Here is a 19,664-nt window from a genome sequence, read left to right as displayed (position 1 = left end):
ACCATGCCCAAAGCCCAAGCAGTGGGAATAGCAGCAGCTTGTCTGAACAAACACCTGTTTCTGTTTTTTGTAACCATCCAAAAACAGGGGAGAGCGCGCACGCAGTCCCCCACTACCAGAAATTGTGCAGTCGAGTTTCCCGCATGTGGGGAAATCGCAGAGGTCAGCTAGCTCCAAGTGCAATGAGCTAGCCTCGCCCTGGGAGAGCCACCTGCTGGAGCATGGCTTAAAACTCCCCTGCCAGGTAAGTATGAGTTGCAATGGCGCGCTGGGGGCAACTAGCCCTGTCCCAGGACAACTGTCACCCTTGTGGAGAGAGCAGCTTGGTCATTGGTGCAGCAAGCAACACAGTACCTGAGGCCTAGTATCTGAGCCGCTGCAGCCAGCACCTGCAGCAAGGAGCAGCCTAGGCCATTCCATGCAAACATTTGTGCTGCAGCAGCAGCAGCAGCAGCAGCAGCAGCAGCAGCAGCAATGAATATTTGTCAAACAACATAGATCCAAGACACCCCGTCCTCCTCCCCCCCCCCCCCCCCCAGAAGCGAAGCAAAGCAAAGCAAAGCAAAGCAAAGCAAAGCAAAGCCAAAGCAAACCCTCCCCCCCATCCAACAAGCACCCAGAGCAGCCAAGCTTCGCCGTAAGGTACTTCTTCTTGGTTTTAAAAGAAAGAAGCAATCACTTTGAACACCGCTCAGCTCTGTCATTTCAGCTGCCGGAGAGACAGGGGGACACCATATTTCTGGGGTGGCTTTCTACATCTCCCCTACCTGCTGGCACTCTCTTTTTCTGACCTCCACTGACACCTGCTGCTGCTGCTGCTGCTGCTGCATAAAAAGGGAGAGGTGCCCTGTCCTGCTGGCAAACGTGACACTTTGGCCCTTACCAGCATGGCTGCTTACCTGGCATTTGCATAAATATAGAAGCAAGCTAACACTGTCTGCTGCTCCATGGATAGAGATAGATATATAGATAGATAGATAGATAGATAGATAGATAGAGATTGTTTTTTGCACAGCTCAGCAGATAGTCTGCAATCTGTTGCTTTTAAATGCTGCTCTTTGTTACTTTGGAGCCTAGAAACTCTAGAACGTACTGTACACTCCCTTTGTGATATCATCACAGGGGGTTGTCTGGCTACAGAGACCCAGACATACCATGTAGAACTAGGGTGGGGAGGGGGTGAAATAAAAACCCCATATCATATCCTGCAAGCAAGGACCGTCCATTTTTTCAAATCCAGATTTGATTGTAAATGTGCTGTTTTTTTCATAAATATATATATACAGTACACAGTATTTGTTTCCCTATTTCCCAATCCACCTGTGAACTTATTCCTAAACGTCTGTGCAGGTACATCATTGTCATTTGTCCCTGTTTGAGATGTTGCTAGCTGGCTATTTATTGTACATGGTGCTCCTTTTTGCCAGCAGTTATTGACCATGCCCAAAGCCCAAGCAGTGGGAATAGCAGCAGCTTGTCTGAACAAACACCTGTTTCTGTTTTTTGTAACCATCCAAAAACAGGGGAGAGCGCGCACGCAGTCCCCCACTACCAGAAATTGTGCAGTCGAGTTTCCCGCATGTGGGAAATCGCAGAGGTCAGCTAGCTCCAAGTGCAATGAGCTAGCCTCGCCCTGGGAGAGCCACCTGCTGGAGCATGGCTTAAAACTCCCCTGCCAGGTAAGTATGAGTTGCAATGGCGCGCTGGGGGCAACTAGCCCTGTCCCAGGACAACTGTCACCCTTGTGGAGAGAGCAGCTTGGTCATTGGTGCAGCAAGCAACACAGTACCTGAGGCCTAGTATCTGAGCCGCTGCAGCCAGCACCTGCAGCAAGGAGCAGCCTAGGCCATTCCATGCAAACATTTGTGCTGCAGCAGCAGCAGCAGCAGCAGCAGCAGCAGCAATGAATATTTGTCAAACAACATAGATCCAAGACACCCCGTCCTCCTCCCCCCCCCCCCCCCCCAGAAGCGAAGCAAAGCAAAGCAAAGCAAAGCAAAGCCAAAGCAAACCCTCCCCCCCATCCAACAAGCACCCAGAGCAGCCAAGCTTCGCCGTAAGGTACTTCTTCTTGGTTTTAAAAGAAAGAAGCAATCACTTTGAACACCGCTCAGCTCTGTCATTTCAGCTGCCGGAGAGACAGGGGGACACCATATTTCTGGGGTGGCTTTCTACATCTCCCCTACCTGCTGGCACTCTCTTTTTCTGACCTCCACTGACACCTGCTGCTGCTGCTGCTGCTGCTGCATAAAAAGGGAGAGGTGCCCTGTCCTGCTGGCAAACGTGACACTTTGGCCCTTACCAGCATGGCTGCTTACCTGGCATTTGCATAAATATAGAAGCAAGCTAACACTGTCTGCTGCTCCATGGATAGAGATAGATATATAGATAGATAGATAGATAGATAGATAGATAGAGATTGTTTTTTGCACAGCTCAGCAGATAGTCTGCAATCTGTTGCTTTTAAATGCTGCTCTTTGTTACTTTGGAGCCTAGAAACTCTAGAACGTACTGTACACTCCCTTTGTGATATCATCACAGGGGGTTGTCTGGCTACAGAGACCCAGACATACCATGTAGAACTAGGGTGGGGAGGGGGTGAAATAAAAACCCCATATCATATCCTGCAAGCAAGGACCGTCCATTTTTTCAAATCCAGATTTGATTGTAAATGTGCTGTTTTTTTCATAAATATATATATACAGTACACAGTATTTGTTTCCCTATTTCCCAATCCACCTGTGAACTTATTCCTAAACGTCTGTGCAGGTACATCATTGTCATTTGTCCCTGTTTGAGATGTTGCTAGCTGGCTATTTATTGTACATGGTGCTCCTTTTTGCCAGCAGTTATTGACCATGCCCAAAGCCCAAGCAGTGGGAATAGCAGCAGCTTGTCTGAACAAACACCTGTTTCTGTTTTTTGTAACCATCCAAAAACAGGGGAGAGCGCGCACGCAGTCCCCCACTACCAGAAATTGTGCAGTCGAGTTTCCCGCATGTGGGGAAATCGCAGAGGTCAGCTAGCTCCAAGTGCAATGAGCTAGCCTCGCCCTGGGAGAGCCACCTGCTGGAGCATGGCTTAAAACTCCCCTGCCAGGTAAGTATGAGTTGCAATGGCGCGCTGGGGGCAACTAGCCCTGTCCCAGGACAACTGTCACCCTTGTGGAGAGAGCAGCTTGGTCATTGGTGCAGCAAGCAACACAGTACCTGAGGCCTAGTATCTGAGCCGCTGCAGCCAGCACCTGCAGCAAGGAGCAGCCTAGGCCATTCCATGCAAACATTTGTGCTGCAGCAGCAGCAGCAGCAGCAGCAGCAGCAGCAGCAGCAGCAGCAGCAGCAGCAATGAATATTTGTCAAACAACATAGATCCAAGACACCCCGTCCTCCTCCCCCCCCCCCCCCCCAGAAGCAAAGCAAAGCAAAGCAAAGCAAAGCAAAGCAAAGCCAAAGCAAAGCAAAGCCAAAGCAAAGCCAAAGCAAACCCTCCCCCCCATCCAACAAGCACCCAGAGCAGCCAAGCTTCGCCGTAAGGTACTTCTTCTTGGTTTTAAAAGAAAGAAGCAATCACTTTGAACACCGCTCAGCTCTGTCATTTCAGCTGCCGGAGAGACAGGGGGACACCATATTTCTGGGGTGGCTTTCTACATCTCCCCTACCTGCTGGCACTCTCTTTTTCTGACCTCCACTGACACCTGCTGCTGCTGCTGCTGCTGCTGCATAAAAAGGGAGAGGTGCCCTGTCCTGCTGGCAAACGTGACACTTTGGCCCTTACCAGCATGGCTGCTTACCTGGCATTTGCATAAATATAGAAGCAAGCTAACACTGTCTGCTGCTCCATGGATAGAGATAGATATATAGATAGATAGATAGATAGATAGATAGATAGATAGATAGAGATTGTTTTTTGCACAGCTCAGCAGATAGTCTGCAATCTGTTGCTTTTAAATGCTGCTCTTTGTTACTTTGGAGCCTAGAAACTCTAGAACGTACTGTACACTCCCTTTGTGATATCATCACAGGGGGTTGTCTGGCTACAGAGACCCAGACATACCATGTAGAACTAGGGTGGGGAGGGGGTGAAATAAAAACCCCATATCATATCCTGCAAGCAAGGACCGTCCATTTTTTCAAATCCAGATTTGATTGTAAATGTGCTGTTTTTTTCATAAATATATATATACAGTACACAGTATTTGTTTCCCTATTTCCCAATCCACCTGTGAACTTATTCCTAAACGTCTGTGCAGGTACATCATTGTCATTTGTCCCTGTTTGAGATGTTGCTAGCTGGCTATTTATTGTACATGGTGCTCCTTTTTGCCAGCAGTTATTGACCATGCCCAAAGCCCAAGCAGTGGGAATAGCAGCAGCTTGTCTGAACAAACACCTGTTTCTGTTTTTTGTAACCATCCAAAAACAGGGGAGAGCGCGCACGCAGTCCCCCACTACCAGAAATTGTGCAGTCGAGTTTCCCGCATGTGGGGAAATCGCAGAGGTCAGCTAGCTCCAAGTGCAATGAGCTAGCCTCGCCCTGGGAGAGCCACCTGCTGGAGCATGGCTTAAAACTCCCCTGCCAGGTAAGTATGAGTTGCAATGGCGCGCTGGGGGCAACTAGCCCTGTCCCAGGACAACTGTCACCCTTGTGGAGAGAGCAGCTTGGTCATTGGTGCAGCAAGCAACACAGTACCTGAGGCCTAGTATCTGAGCCGCTGCAGCCAGCACCTGCAGCAAGGAGCAGCCTAGGCCATTCCATGCAAACATTTGTGCTGCAGCAGCAGCAGCAGCAGCAGCAGCAGCAGCAGCAGCAATGAATATTTGTCAAACAACATAGATCCAAGACACCCCGTCCTCCTCCCCCCCCCCCCCCCCAGAAGCGAAGCAAAGCAAAGCAAAGCAAAGCAAAGCCAAAGCAAACCCTCCCCCCCATCCAACAAGCACCCAGAGCAGCCAAGCTTCGCCGTAAGGTACTTCTTCTTGGTTTTAAAAGAAAGAAGCAATCACTTTGAACACCGCTCAGCTCTGTCATTTCAGCTGCCGGAGAGACAGGGGGACACCATATTTCTGGGGTGGCTTTCTACATCTCCCCTACCTGCTGGCACTCTCTTTTTCTGACCTCCACTGACACCTGCTGCTGCTGCTGCTGCTGCTGCATAAAAAGGGAGAGGTGCCCTGTCCTGCTGGCAAACGTGACACTTTGGCCCTTACCAGCATGGCTGCTTACCTGGCATTTGCATAAATATAGAAGCAAGCTAACACTGTCTGCTGCTCCATGGATAGAGATAGATATATAGATAGATAGATAGATAGATAGATAGATAGATAGAGATTGTTTTTTGCACAGCTCAGCAGATAGTCTGCAATCTGTTGCTTTTAAATGCTGCTCTTTGTTACTTTGGAGCCTAGAAACTCTAGAACGTACTGTACACTCCCTTTGTGATATCATCACAGGGGGTTGTCTGGCTACAGAGACCCAGACATACCATGTAGAACTAGGGTGGGGAGGGGGTGAAATAAAAACCCCATATCATATCCTGCAAGCAAGGACCGTCCATTTTTTCAAATCCAGATTTGATTGTAAATGTGCTGTTTTTTTCATAAATATATATATACAGTACACAGTATTTGTTTCCCTATTTCCCAATCCACCTGTGAACTTATTCCTAAACGTCTGTGCAGGTACATCATTGTCATTTGTCCCTGTTTGAGATGTTGCTAGCTGGCTATTTATTGTACATGGTGCTCCTTTTTGCCAGCAGTTATTGACCATGCCCAAAGCCCAAGCAGTGGGAATAGCAGCAGCTTGTCTGAACAAACACCTGTTTCTGTTTTTTGTAACCATCCAAAAACAGGGGAGAGCGCGCACGCAGTCCCCCACTACCAGAAATTGTGCAGTCGAGTTTCCCGCATGTGGGGAAATCGCAGAGGTCAGCTAGCTCCAAGTGCAATGAGCTAGCCTCGCCCTGGGAGAGCCACCTGCTGGAGCATGGCTTAAAACTCCCCTGCCAGGTAAGTATGAGTTGCAATGGCGCGCTGGGGGCAACTAGCCCTGTCCCAGGACAACTGTCACCCTTGTGGAGAGAGCAGCTTGGTCATTGGTGCAGCAAGCAACACAGTACCTGAGGCCTAGTATCTGAGCCGCTGCAGCCAGCACCTGCAGCAAGGAGCAGCCTAGGCCATTCCATGCAAACATTTGTGCTGCAGCAGCAGCAGCAGCAGCAGCAGCAGCAGCAATGAATATTTGTCAAACAACATAGATCCAAGACACCCCGTCCTCCTCCCCCCCCCCCCCCCCCAGAAGCGAAGCAAAGCAAAGCAAAGCAAAGCAAAGCAAAGCAAAGCCAAAGCAAACCCTCCCCCCCATCCAACAAGCACCCAGAGCAGCCAAGCTTCGCCGTAAGGTACTTCTTCTTGGTTTTAAAAGAAAGAAGCAATCACTTTGAACACCGCTCAGCTCTGTCATTTCAGCTGCCGGAGAGACAGGGGGACACCATATTTCTGGGGTGGCTTTCTACATCTCCCCTACCTGCTGGCACTCTCTTTTTCTGACCTCCACTGACACCTGCTGCTGCTGCTGCTGCTGCTGCATAAAAAGGGAGAGGTGCCCTGTCCTGCTGGCAAACGTGACACTTTGGCCCTTACCAGCATGGCTGCTTACCTGGCATTTGCATAAATATAGAAGCAAGCTAACACTGTCTGCTGCTCCATGGATAGAGATAGATAGATAGATAGATAGATAGATAGATAGATAGATAGAGATTGTTTTTTGCACAGCTCAGCAGATAGTCTGCAATCTGTTGCTTTTAAATGCTGCTCTTTGTTACTTTGGAGCCTAGAAACTCTAGAACGTACTGTACACTCCCTTTGTGATATCATCACAGGGGGTTGTCTGGCTACAGAGACCCAGACATACCATGTAGAACTAGGGTGGGGAGGGGGTGAAATAAAAACCCCATATCATATCCTGCAAGCAAGGACCGTCCATTTTTTCAAATCCAGATTTGATTGTAAATGTGCTGTTTTTTTCATAAATATATATATACAGTACACAGTATTTGTTTCCCTATTTCCCAATCCACCTGTGAACTTATTCCTAAACGTCTGTGCAGGTACATCATTGTCATTTGTCCCTGTTTGAGATGTTGCTAGCTGGCTATTTATTGTACATGGTGCTCCTTTTTGCCAGCAGTTATTGACCATGCCCAAAGCCCAAGCAGTGGGAATAGCAGCAGCTTGTCTGAACAAACACCTGTTTCTGTTTTTTGTAACCATCCAAAAACAGGGGAGAGCGCGCACGCAGTCCCCCACTACCAGAAATTGTGCAGTCGAGTTTCCCGCATGTGGGGAAATCGCAGAGGTCAGCTAGCTCCAAGTGCAATGAGCTAGCCTCGCCCTGGGAGAGCCACCTGCTGGAGCATGGCTTAAAACTCCCCTGCCAGGTAAGTATGAGTTGCAATGGCGCGCTGGGGGCAACTAGCCCTGTCCCAGGACAACTGTCACCCTTGTGGAGAGAGCAGCTTGGTCATTGGTGCAGCAAGCAACACAGTACCTGAGGCCTAGTATCTGAGCCGCTGCAGCCAGCACCTGCAGCAAGGAGCAGCCTAGGCCATTCCATGCAAACATTTGTGCTGCAGCAGCAGCAGCAGCAGCAGCAGCAGCAGCAATGAATATTTGTCAAACAACATAGATCCAAGACACCCCGTCCTCCTCCCCCCCCCCCCCCCCAGAAGCGAAGCAAAGCAAAGCAAAGCAAAGCAAAGCCAAAGCAAACCCTCCCCCCCATCCAACAAGCACCCAGAGCAGCCAAGCTTCGCCGTAAGGTACTTCTTCTTGGTTTTAAAAGAAAGAAGCAATCACTTTGAACACCGCTCAGCTCTGTCATTTCAGCTGCCGGAGAGACAGGGGGACACCATATTTCTGGGGTGGCTTTCTACATCTCCCCTACCTGCTGGCACTCTCTTTTTCTGACCTCCACTGACACCTGCTGCTGCTGCTGCTGCTGCTGCATAAAAAGGGAGAGGTGCCCTGTCCTGCTGGCAAACGTGACACTTTGGCCCTTACCAGCATGGCTGCTTACCTGGCATTTGCATAAATATAGAAGCAAGCTAACACTGTCTGCTGCTCCATGGATAGAGATAGATAGATAGATAGATAGATAGATAGATAGATAGATAGAGATTGTTTTTTGCACAGCTCAGCAGATAGTCTGCAATCTGTTGCTTTTAAATGCTGCTCTTTGTTACTTTGGAGCCTAGAAACTCTAGAACGTACTGTACACTCCCTTTGTGATATCATCACAGGGGGTTGTCTGGCTACAGAGACCCAGACATACCATGTAGAACTAGGGTGGGGAGGGGGTGAAATAAAAACCCCATATCATATCCTGCAAGCAAGGACCGTCCATTTTTTCAAATCCAGATTTGATTGTAAATGTGCTGTTTTTTTCATAAATATATATATACAGTACACAGTATTTGTTTCCCTATTTCCCAATCCACCTGTGAACTTATTCCTAAACGTCTGTGCAGGTACATCATTGTCATTTGTCCCTGTTTGAGATGTTGCTAGCTGGCTATTTATTGTACATGGTGCTCCTTTTTGCCAGCAGTTATTGACCATGCCCAAAGCCCAAGCAGTGGGAATAGCAGCAGCTTGTCTGAACAAACACCTGTTTCTGTTTTTTGTAACCATCCAAAAACAGGGGAGAGCGCGCACGCAGTCCCCCACTACCAGAAATTGTGCAGTCGAGTTTCCCGCATGTGGGGAAATCGCAGAGGTCAGCTAGCTCCAAGTGCAATGAGCTAGCCTCGCCCTGGGAGAGCCACCTGCTGGAGCATGGCTTAAAACTCCCCTGCCAGGTAAGTATGAGTTGCAATGGCGCGCTGGGGGCAACTAGCCCTGTCCCAGGACAACTGTCACCCTTGTGGAGAGAGCAGCTTGGTCATTGGTGCAGCAAGCAACACAGTACCTGAGGCCTAGTATCTGAGCCGCTGCAGCCAGCACCTGCAGCAAGGAGCAGCCTAGGCCATTCCATGCAAACATTTGTGCTGCAGCAGCAGCAGCAGCAGCAGCAGCAGCAGCAATGAATATTTGTCAAACAACATAGATCCAAGACACCCCGTCCTCCTCCCCCCCCCCCCCCCCAGAAGCGAAGCAAAGCAAAGCAAAGCAAAGCAAAGCCAAAGCAAACCCTCCCCCCCATCCAACAAGCACCCAGAGCAGCCAAGCTTCGCCGTAAGGTACTTCTTCTTGGTTTTAAAAGAAAGAAGCAATCACTTTGAACACCGCTCAGCTCTGTCATTTCAGCTGCCGGAGAGACAGGGGGACACCATATTTCTGGGGTGGCTTTCTACATCTCCCCTACCTGCTGGCACTCTCTTTTTCTGACCTCCACTGACACCTGCTGCTGCTGCTGCTGCTGCTGCATAAAAAGGGAGAGGTGCCCTGTCCTGCTGGCAAACGTGACACTTTGGCCCTTACCAGCATGGCTGCTTACCTGGCATTTGCATAAATATAGAAGCAAGCTAACACTGTCTGCTGCTCCATGGATAGAGATAGATATATAGATAGATAGATAGATAGATAGATAGATAGATAGAGATTGTTTTTTGCACAGCTCAGCAGATAGTCTGCAATCTGTTGCTTTTAAATGCTGCTCTTTGTTACTTTGGAGCCTAGAAACTCTAGAACGTACTGTACACTCCCTTTGTGATATCATCACAGGGGGTTGTCTGGCTACAGAGACCCAGACATACCATGTAGAACTAGGGTGGGGAGGGGGTGAAATAAAAACCCCATATCATATCCTGCAAGCAAGGACCGTCCATTTTTTCAAATCCAGATTTGATTGTAAATGTGCTGTTTTTTTCATAAATATATATATACAGTACACAGTATTTGTTTCCCTATTTCCCAATCCACCTGTGAACTTATTCCTAAACGTCTGTGCAGGTACATCATTGTCATTTGTCCCTGTTTGAGATGTTGCTAGCTGGCTATTTATTGTACATGGTGCTCCTTTTTGCCAGCAGTTATTGACCATGCCCAAAGCCCAAGCAGTGGGAATAGCAGCAGCTTGTCTGAACAAACACCTGTTTCTGTTTTTTGTAACCATCCAAAAACAGGGGAGAGCGCGCACGCAGTCCCCCACTACCAGAAATTGTGCAGTCGAGTTTCCCGCATGTGGGGAAATCGCAGAGGTCAGCTAGCTCCAAGTGCAATGAGCTAGCCTCGCCCTGGGAGAGCCACCTGCTGGAGCATGGCTTAAAACTCCCCTGCCAGGTAAGTATGAGTTGCAATGGCGCGCTGGGGGCAACTAGCCCTGTCCCAGGACAACTGTCACCCTTGTGGAGAGAGCAGCTTGGTCATTGGTGCAGCAAGCAACACAGTACCTGAGGCCTAGTATCTGAGCCGCTGCAGCCAGCACCTGCAGCAAGGAGCAGCCTAGGCCATTCCATGCAAACATTTGTGCTGCAGCAGCAGCAGCAGCAGCAGCAGCAGCAGCAATGAATATTTGTCAAACAACATAGATCCAAGACACCCCGTCCTCCTCCCCCCCCCCCCCCCCAGAAGCAAAGCAAAGCAAAGCAAAGCAAAGCAAAGCAAAGCCAAAGCAAAGCAAAGCCAAAGCAAAGCCAAAGCAAACCCTCCCCCCCATCCAACAAGCACCCAGAGCAGCCAAGCTTCGCCGTAAGGTACTTCTTCTTGGTTTTAAAAGAAAGAAGCAATCACTTTGAACACCGCTCAGCTCTGTCATTTCAGCTGCCGGAGAGACAGGGGGACACCATATTTCTGGGGTGGCTTTCTACATCTCCCCTACCTGCTGGCACTCTCTTTTTCTGACCTCCACTGACACCTGCTGCTGCTGCTGCTGCTGCTGCATAAAAAGGGAGAGGTGCCCTGTCCTGCTGGCAAACGTGACACTTTGGCCCTTACCAGCATGGCTGCTTACCTGGCATTTGCATAAATATAGAAGCAAGCTAACACTGTCTGCTGCTCCATGGATAGAGATAGATATATAGATAGATAGATAGATAGATAGATAGATAGATAGATAGAGATTGTTTTTTGCACAGCTCAGCAGATAGTCTGCAATCTGTTGCTTTTAAATGCTGCTCTTTGTTACTTTGGAGCCTAGAAACTCTAGAACGTACTGTACACTCCCTTTGTGATATCATCACAGGGGGTTGTCTGGCTACAGAGACCCAGACATACCATGTAGAACTAGGGTGGGGAGGGGGTGAAATAAAAACCCCATATCATATCCTGCAAGCAAGGACCGTCCATTTTTTCAAATCCAGATTTGATTGTAAATGTGCTGTTTTTTTCATAAATATATATATACAGTACACAGTATTTGTTTCCCTATTTCCCAATCCACCTGTGAACTTATTCCTAAACGTCTGTGCAGGTACATCATTGTCATTTGTCCCTGTTTGAGATGTTGCTAGCTGGCTATTTATTGTACATGGTGCTCCTTTTTGCCAGCAGTTATTGACCATGCCCAAAGCCCAAGCAGTGGGAATAGCAGCAGCTTGTCTGAACAAACACCTGTTTCTGTTTTTTGTAACCATCCAAAAACAGGGGAGAGCGCGCACGCAGTCCCCCACTACCAGAAATTGTGCAGTCGAGTTTCCCGCATGTGGGGAAATCGCAGAGGTCAGCTAGCTCCAAGTGCAATGAGCTAGCCTCGCCCTGGGAGAGCCACCTGCTGGAGCATGGCTTAAAACTCCCCTGCCAGGTAAGTATGAGTTGCAATGGCGCGCTGGGGGCAACTAGCCCTGTCCCAGGACAACTGTCACCCTTGTGGAGAGAGCAGCTTGGTCATTGGTGCAGCAAGCAACACAGTACCTGAGGCCTAGTATCTGAGCCGCTGCAGCCAGCACCTGCAGCAAGGAGCAGCCTAGGCCATTCCATGCAAACATTTGTGCTGCAGCAGCAGCAGCAGCAGCAGCAGCAGCAGCAGCAGCAATGAATATTTGTCAAACAACATAGATCCAAGACACCCCGTCCTCCTCCCCCCCCCCCCCCCAGAAGCGAAGCAAAGCAAAGCAAAGCAAAGCAAAGCCAAAGCAAACCCTCCCCCCCATCCAACAAGCACCCAGAGCAGCCAAGCTTCGCCGTAAGGTACTTCTTCTTGGTTTTAAAAGAAAGAAGCAATCACTTTGAACACCGCTCAGCTCTGTCATTTCAGCTGCCGGAGAGACAGGGGGACACCATATTTCTGGGGTGGCTTTCTACATCTCCCCTACCTGCTGGCACTCTCTTTTTCTGACCTCCACTGACACCTGCTGCTGCTGCTGCTGCTGCTGCATAAAAAGGGAGAGGTGCCCTGTCCTGCTGGCAAACGTGACACTTTGGCCCTTACCAGCATGGCTGCTTACCTGGCATTTGCATAAATATAGAAGCAAGCTAACACTGTCTGCTGCTCCATGGATAGAGATAGATATATAGATAGATAGATAGATAGATAGATAGATAGATAGAGATTGTTTTTTGCACAGCTCAGCAGATAGTCTGCAATCTGTTGCTTTTAAATGCTGCTCTTTGTTACTTTGGAGCCTAGAAACTCTAGAACGTACTGTACACTCCCTTTGTGATATCATCACAGGGGGTTGTCTGGCTACAGAGACCCAGACATACCATGTAGAACTAGGGTGGGGAGGGGGTGAAATAAAAACCCCATATCATATCCTGCAAGCAAGGACCGTCCATTTTTTCAAATCCAGATTTGATTGTAAATGTGCTGTTTTTTTCATAAATATATATATACAGTACACAGTATTTGTTTCCCTATTTCCCAATCCACCTGTGAACTTATTCCTAAACGTCTGTGCAGGTACATCATTGTCATTTGTCCCTGTTTGAGATGTTGCTAGCTGGCTATTTATTGTACATGGTGCTCCTTTTTGCCAGCAGTTATTGACCATGCCCAAAGCCCAAGCAGTGGGAATAGCAGCAGCTTGTCTGAACAAACACCTGTTTCTGTTTTTTGTAACCATCCAAAAACAGGGGAGAGCGCGCACGCAGTCCCCCACTACCAGAAATTGTGCAGTCGAGTTTCCCGCATGTGGGGAAATCGCAGAGGTCAGCTAGCTCCAAGTGCAATGAGCTAGCCTCGCCCTGGGAGAGCCACCTGCTGGAGCATGGCTTAAAACTCCCCTGCCAGGTAAGTATGAGTTGCAATGGCGCGCTGGGGGCAACTAGCCCTGTCCCAGGACAACTGTCACCCTTGTGGAGAGAGCAGCTTGGTCATTGGTGCAGCAAGCAACACAGTACCTGAGGCCTAGTATCTGAGCCGCTGCAGCCAGCACCTGCAGCAAGGAGCAGCCTAGGCCATTCCATGCAAACATTTGTGCTGCAGCAGCAGCAGCAGCAGCAGCAGCAGCAATGAATATTTGTCAAACAACATAGATCCAAGACACCCCGTCCTCCTCCTCCCCCCCCCCCCCCCCAGAAGCGAAGCAAAGCAAAGCAAAGCAAAGCCAAAGCAAACCCTCCCCCCCATCCAACAAGCACCCAGAGCAGCCAAGCTTCGCCGTAAGGTACTTCTTCTTGGTTTTAAAAGAAAGAAGCAATCACTTTGAACACCGCTCAGCTCTGTCATTTCAGCTGCCGGAGAGACAGGGGGACACCATATTTCTGGGGTGGCTTTCTACATCTCCCCTACCTGCTGGCACTCTCTTTTTCTGACCTCCACTGACACCTGCTGCTGCTGCTGCTGCTGCTGCATAAAAAGGGAGAGGTGCCCTGTCCTGCTGGCAAACGTGACACTTTGGCCCTTACCAGCATGGCTGCTTACCTGGCATTTGCATAAATATAGAAGCAAGCTAACACTGTCTGCTGCTCCATGGATAGAGATAGATATATAGATAGATAGATAGATAGATAGATAGATAGATAGATAGATAGAGATTGTTTTTTGCACAGCTCAGCAGATAGTCTGCAATCTGTTGCTTTTAAATGCTGCTCTTTGTTACTTTGGAGCCTAGAAACTCTAGAACGTACTGTACACTCCCTTTGTGATATCATCACAGGGGGTTGTCTGGCTACAGAGACCCAGACATACCATGTAGAACTAGGGTGGGGAGGGGGTGAAATAAAAACCCCATATCATATCCTGCAAGCAAGGACCGTCCATTTTTTCAAATCCAGATTTGATTGTAAATGTGCTGTTTTTTTCATAAATATATATATACAGTACACAGTATTTGTTTCCCTATTTCCCAATCCACCTGTGAACTTATTCCTAAACGTCTGTGCAGGTACATCATTGTCATTTGTCCCTGTTTGAGATGTTGCTAGCTGGCTATTTATTGTACATGGTGCTCCTTTTTGCCAGCAGTTATTGACCATGCCCAAAGCCCAAGCAGTGGGAATAGCAGCAGCTTGTCTGAACAAACACCTGTTTCTGTTTTTTGTAACCATCCAAAAACAGGGGAGAGCGCGCACGCAGTCCCCCACTACCAGAAATTGTGCAGTCGAGTTTCCCGCATGTGGGGAAATCGCAGAGGTCAGCTAGCTCCAAGTGCAATGAGCTAGCCTCGCCCTGGGAGAGCCACCTGCTGGAGCATGGCTTAAAACTCCCCTGCCAGGTAAGTATGAGTTGCAATGGCGCGCTGGGGGCAACTAGCCCTGTCCCAGGACAACTGTCACCCTTGTGGAGAGAGCAGCTTGGTCATTGGTGCAGCAAGCAACACAGTACCTGAGGCCTAGTATCTGAGCCGCTGCAGCCAGCACCTGCAGCAAGGAGCAGCCTAGGCCATTCCATGCAAACATTTGTGCTGCAGCAGCAGCAGCAGCAGCAGCAGCAGCAGCAGCAGCAGCAGCAATGAATATTTGTCAAACAACATAGATCCAAGACACCCCGTCCTCCTCCCCCCCCCCCAGAAGCGAAGCAAAGCAAAGCAAAGCAAAGCAAAGCCAAAGCAAACCCTCCCCCCCATCCAACAAGCACCCAGAGCAGCCAAGCTTCGCCGTAAGGTACTTCTTCTTGGTTTTAAAAGAAAGAAGCAATCACTTTGAACACCGCTCAGCTCTGTCATTTCAGCTGCCGGAGAGACAGGGGGACACCATATTTCTGGGGTGGCTTTCTACATCTCCCCTACCTGCTGGCACTCTCTTTTTCTGACCTCCACTGACACCTGCTGCTGCTGCTGCTGCTGCTGCATAAAAAGGGAGAGGTGCCCTGTCCTGCTGGCAAACGTGACACTTTGGCCCTTACCAGCATGGCTGCTTACCTGGCATTTGCATAAATATAGAAGCAAGCTAACACTGTCTGCTGCTCCATGGATAGAGATAGATATATAGATAGATAGATAGATAGATAGATAGATAGATAGATAGATAGAGATTGTTTTTTGCACAGCTCAGCAGATAGTCTGCAATCTGTTGCTTTTAAATGCTGCTCTTTGTTACTTTGGAGCCTAGAAACTCTAGAACGTACTGTACACTCCCTTTGTGATATCATCACAGGGGGTTGTCTGGCTACAGAGACCCAGACATACCATGTAGAACTAGGGTGGGGAGGGGGTGAAATAAAAACCCCATATCATATCCTGCAAGCAAGGACCGTCCATTTTTTCAAATCCAGATTTGATTGTAAATGTGCTGTTTTTTTCATAAATATATATATACAGTACACAGTATTTGTTTCCCTATTTCCCAATCCACCTGTGAACTTATTCCTAAACGTCTGTGCAGGTACATCATTGTCATTTGTCCCTGTTTGAGATGTTGCTAGCTGGCTATTTATTGTACATGGTGCTCCTTTTTGCCAGCAGTTATTGACCATGCCCAAAGCCCAAGCAGTGGGAATAGCAGCAGCTTGTCTGAACAAACACCTGTTTCTGTTTTTTGTAACCATCCAAAAACAGGGGAGAGCGCGCACGCAGTCCCCCACTACCAGAAATTGTGCAGTCGAGTTTCCCGCATGTGGGGAAATCGCAGAGGTCAGCTAGCTCCAAGTGCAATGAGCTAGCCTCGCCCTGGGAGAGCCACCTGCTGGAGCATGGCTTAAAACTCCCCTGCCAGGTAAGTATGAGTTGCAATGGCGCGCTGGGGGCAACTAGCCCTGTCCCAGGACAACTGTCACCCTTGTGGAGAGAGCAGCTTGGTCATTGGTGCAGCAAGCAACACAGTACCTGAGGCCTAGTATCTGAGCCGCTGCAGCCAGCACCTGCAGCAAGGAGCAGCCTAGGCCATTCCATGCAAACATTTGTGCTGCAGCAGCAGCAGCAGCAGCAGCAGCAGCAGCAATGAATATTTGTCAAACAACATAGATCCAAGACACCCCGTCCTCCTCCTCCCCCCCCCCCCCCCCAGAAGCGAAGCAAAGCAAAGCAAAGCAAAGCAAAGCCAAAGCAAACCCTCCCCCCCATCCAACAAGCACCCAGAGCAGCCAAGCTTCGCCGTAAGGTACTTCTTCTTGGTTTTAAAAGAAAGAAGCAATCACTTTGAACACCGCTCAGCTCTGTCATTTCAGCTGCCGGAGAGACAGGGGGACACCATATTTCTGGGGTGGCTTTCTACATCTCCCCTACCTGCTGGCACTCTCTTTTTCTGACCTCCACTGACACCTGCTGCTGCTGCTGCTGCTGCTGCATAAAAAGGGAGAGGTGCCCTGTCCTGCTGGCAAACGTGACACTTTGGCCCTTACCAGCATGGCTGCTTACCTGGCATTTGCATAAATATAGAAGCAAGCTAACACTGTCTGCTGCTCCATGGATAGAGATAGATATATAGATAGATAGATAGATAGATAGATAGATAGATAGATAGAGATTGTTTTTTGCACAGCTCAGCAGATAGTCTGCAATCTGTTGCTTTTAAATGCTGCTCTTTGTTACTTTGGAGCCTAGAAACTCTAGAACGTACTGTACACTCCCTTTGTGATATCATCACAGGGGGTTGTCTGGCTACAGAGACCCAGACATACCATGTAGAACTAGGGTGGGGAGGGGGTGAAATAAAAACCCCATATCATATCCTGCAAGCAAGGACCGTCCATTTTTTCAAATCCAGATTTGATTGTAAATGTGCTGTTTTTTTCATAAATATATATATACAGTACACAGTATTTGTTTCCCTATTTCCCAATCCACCTGTGAACTTATTCCTAAACGTCTGTGCAGGTACATCATTGTCATTTGTCCCTGTTTGAGATGTTGCTAGCTGGCTATTTATTGTACATGGTGCTCCTTTTTGCCAGCAGTTATTGACCATGCCCAAAGCCCAAGCAGTGGGAATAGCAGCAGCTTGTCTGAACAAACACCTGTTTCTGTTTTTTGTAACCATCCAAAAACAGGGGAGAGCGCGCACGCAGTCCCCCACTACCAGAAATTGTGCAGTCGAGTTTCCCGCATGTGGGGAAATCGCAGAGGTCAGCTAGCTCCAAGTGCAATGAGCTAGCCTCGCCCTGGGAGAGCCACCTGCTGGAGCATGGCTTAAAACTCCCCTGCCAGGTAAGTATGAGTTGCAATGGCGCGCTGGGGGCAACTAGCCCTGTCCCAGGACAACTGTCACCCTTGTGGAGAGAGCAGCTTGGTCATTGGTGCAGCAAGCAACACAGTACCTGAGGCCTAGTATCTGAGCCGCTGCAGCCAGCACCTGCAGCAAGGAGCAGCCTAGGCCATTCCATGCAAACATTTGTGCTGCAGCAGCAGCAGCAGCAGCAGCAGCAGCAGCAGCAGCAATGAATATTTGTCAAACAACATAGATCCAAGACACCCCGTCCTCCTCCCCCCCCCCCCCCCCAGAAGCGAAGCAAAGCAAAGCAAAGCAAAGCAAAGCAAAGCCAAAGCAAAGCAAAGCCAAAGCAAAGCCAAAGCAAACCCTCCCCCCCATCCAACAAGCACCCAGAGCAGCCAAGCTTCGCCGTAAGGTACTTCTTCTTGGTTTTAAAAGAAAGAAGCAATCACTTTGAACACCGCTCAGCTCTGTCATTTCAGCTGCCGGAGAGACAGGGGGACACCATATTTCTGGGGTGGCTTTCTACATCTCCCCTACCTGCTGGCACTCTCTTTTTCTGACCTCCACTGACACCTGCTGCTGCTGCTGCTGCTGCTGCATAAAAAGGGAGAGGTGCCCTGTCCTGCTGGCAAACGTGACACTTTGGCCCTTACCAGCATGGCTGCTTACCTGGCATTTGCATAAATATAGAAGCAAGCTAACACTGTCTGCTGCTCCATGGATAGAGATAGATATATAGATAGATAGATAGATAGATAGATAGATAGATAGATAGAGATTGTTTTTTGCACAGCTCAGCAGATAGTCTGCAATCTGTTGCTTTTAAATGCTGCTCTTTGTTACTTTGGAGCCTAGAAACTCTAGAACGTACTGTACACTCCCTTTGTGATATCATCACAGGGGGTTGTCTGGCTACAGAGACCCAGACATACCATGTAGAACTAGGGTGGGGAGGGGGTGAAATAAAAACCCCATATCATATCCTGCAAGCAAGGACCGTCCATTTTTTCAAATCCAGATTTGATTGTAAATGTGCTGTTTTTTTCATAAATATATATATACAGTACACAGTATTTGTTTCCCTATTTCCCAATCCACCTGTGAACTTATTCCTAAACGTCTGTGCAGGTACATCATTGTCATTTGTCCCTGTTTGAGATGTTGCTAGCTGGCTATTTATTGTACATGGTGCTCCTTTTTGCCAGCAGTTATTGACCATGCCCAAAGCCCAAGCAGTGGGAATAGCAGCAGCTTGTCTGAACAAACACCTGTTTCTGTTTTTTGTAACCATCCAAAAACAGGGGAGAGCGCGCACGCAGTCCCCCACTACCAGAAATTGTGCAGTCGAGTTTCCCGCATGTGGGGAAATCGCAGAGGTCAGCTAGCTCCAAGTGCAATGAGCTAGCCTCGCCCTGGGAGAGCCACCTGCTGGAGCATGGCTTAAAACTCCCCTGCCAGGTAAGTATGAGTTGCAATGGCGCGCTGGGGGCAACTAGCCCTGTCCCAGGACAACTGTCACCCTTGTGGAGAGAGCAGCTTGGTCATTGGTGCAGCAAGCAACACAGTACCTGAGGCCTAGTATCTGAGCCGCTGCAGCCAGCACCTGCAGCAAGGAGCAGCCTAGGCCATTCCATGCAAACATTTGTGCTGCAGCAGCAGCAGCAGCAGCAGCAGCAGCAGCAATGAATATTTGTCAAACAACATAGATCCAAGACACCCCGTCCTCCTCCTCCCCCCCCCCCCCCCCCAGAAGCGAAGCAAAGCAAAGCAAAGCAAAGCAAAGCCAAAGCAAACCCTCCCCCCCATCCAACAAGCACCCAGAGCAGCCAAGCTTCGCCGTAAGGTACTTCTTCTTGGTTTTAAAAGAAAGAAGCAATCACTTTGAACACCGCTCAGCTCTGTCATTTCAGCTGCCGGAGAGACAGGGGGACACCATATTTCTGGGGTGGCTTTCTACATCTCCCCTACCTGCTGGCACTCTCTTTTTCTGACCTCCACTGACACCTGCTGCTGCTGCTGCTGCTGCTGCATAAAAAGGGAGAGGTGCCCTGTCCTGCTGGCAAACGTGACACTTTGGCCCTTACCAGCATGGCTGCTTACCTGGCATTTGCATAAATATAGAAGCAAGCTAACACTGTCTGCTGCTCCATGGATAGAGATAGATATATAGATAGATAGATAGATAGATAGATAGAT

At 48.9% G+C, this 19,664-nt stretch overlaps 14 non-coding genes across 14 annotated transcripts; all 14 read right to left on the bottom strand.

The window, feature by feature from the left end:
* Positions 1–84: 84 nt before the first annotated feature.
* LOC142468516 (U1 spliceosomal RNA) lies at positions 85–252 on the bottom strand. The gene has a single exon (XR_012788681.1). It is a non-coding gene; the product is annotated as a U1 spliceosomal RNA (small nuclear RNA).
* Positions 253–1,520: 1,268 nt separating this feature from the next.
* On the bottom strand, positions 1,521–1,687 carry LOC142468627 (U1 spliceosomal RNA). Its single transcript, XR_012788786.1, has one exon. It is a non-coding gene; the product is annotated as a U1 spliceosomal RNA (small nuclear RNA).
* Positions 1,688–2,939: 1,252 nt separating this feature from the next.
* Positions 2,940–3,107, bottom strand: LOC142468515 (U1 spliceosomal RNA). The gene has a single exon (XR_012788680.1). It is a non-coding gene; the product is annotated as a U1 spliceosomal RNA (small nuclear RNA).
* A 1,312-nt stretch (positions 3,108–4,419) lies between these two features.
* On the bottom strand, positions 4,420–4,587 carry LOC142468694 (U1 spliceosomal RNA). The gene has a single exon (XR_012788851.1). It is a non-coding gene; the product is annotated as a U1 spliceosomal RNA (small nuclear RNA).
* Positions 4,588–5,848: 1,261 nt separating this feature from the next.
* LOC142468693 (U1 spliceosomal RNA) lies at positions 5,849–6,016 on the bottom strand. The gene has a single exon (XR_012788850.1). It is a non-coding gene; the product is annotated as a U1 spliceosomal RNA (small nuclear RNA).
* Positions 6,017–7,278: 1,262 nt separating this feature from the next.
* Positions 7,279–7,446, bottom strand: LOC142468692 (U1 spliceosomal RNA). The gene has a single exon (XR_012788849.1). It is a non-coding gene; the product is annotated as a U1 spliceosomal RNA (small nuclear RNA).
* Positions 7,447–8,697: 1,251 nt separating this feature from the next.
* On the bottom strand, positions 8,698–8,865 carry LOC142468691 (U1 spliceosomal RNA). The gene has a single exon (XR_012788848.1). It is a non-coding gene; the product is annotated as a U1 spliceosomal RNA (small nuclear RNA).
* Positions 8,866–10,120: 1,255 nt separating this feature from the next.
* On the bottom strand, positions 10,121–10,288 carry LOC142468690 (U1 spliceosomal RNA). The gene has a single exon (XR_012788847.1). It is a non-coding gene; the product is annotated as a U1 spliceosomal RNA (small nuclear RNA).
* Positions 10,289–11,579: 1,291 nt separating this feature from the next.
* Positions 11,580–11,747, bottom strand: LOC142468688 (U1 spliceosomal RNA). Its single transcript, XR_012788845.1, has one exon. It is a non-coding gene; the product is annotated as a U1 spliceosomal RNA (small nuclear RNA).
* A 1,260-nt stretch (positions 11,748–13,007) lies between these two features.
* LOC142468687 (U1 spliceosomal RNA) lies at positions 13,008–13,175 on the bottom strand. The gene has a single exon (XR_012788844.1). It is a non-coding gene; the product is annotated as a U1 spliceosomal RNA (small nuclear RNA).
* A 1,258-nt stretch (positions 13,176–14,433) lies between these two features.
* Positions 14,434–14,601, bottom strand: LOC142468686 (U1 spliceosomal RNA). The gene has a single exon (XR_012788843.1). It is a non-coding gene; the product is annotated as a U1 spliceosomal RNA (small nuclear RNA).
* Positions 14,602–15,871: 1,270 nt separating this feature from the next.
* LOC142468685 (U1 spliceosomal RNA) lies at positions 15,872–16,039 on the bottom strand. The gene has a single exon (XR_012788842.1). It is a non-coding gene; the product is annotated as a U1 spliceosomal RNA (small nuclear RNA).
* Positions 16,040–17,301: 1,262 nt separating this feature from the next.
* Positions 17,302–17,469, bottom strand: LOC142468684 (U1 spliceosomal RNA). Its single transcript, XR_012788841.1, has one exon. It is a non-coding gene; the product is annotated as a U1 spliceosomal RNA (small nuclear RNA).
* A 1,297-nt stretch (positions 17,470–18,766) lies between these two features.
* Positions 18,767–18,934, bottom strand: LOC142468683 (U1 spliceosomal RNA). Its single transcript, XR_012788840.1, has one exon. It is a non-coding gene; the product is annotated as a U1 spliceosomal RNA (small nuclear RNA).
* Positions 18,935–19,664: the final 730 nt, after the last annotated feature.

The sequence above is a fragment of the Ascaphus truei genome, chromosome 17 (genome assembly GCF_040206685.1).
Source record: "Ascaphus truei isolate aAscTru1 chromosome 17, aAscTru1.hap1, whole genome shotgun sequence".
In the NCBI taxonomy this organism is placed as follows: Eukaryota; Metazoa; Chordata; class Amphibia; order Anura; family Ascaphidae; genus Ascaphus; species Ascaphus truei.
The sequence above is the reverse complement of the archived record's forward strand: the minus strand, read 5'-3'. Positions and strand labels throughout refer to the sequence as shown.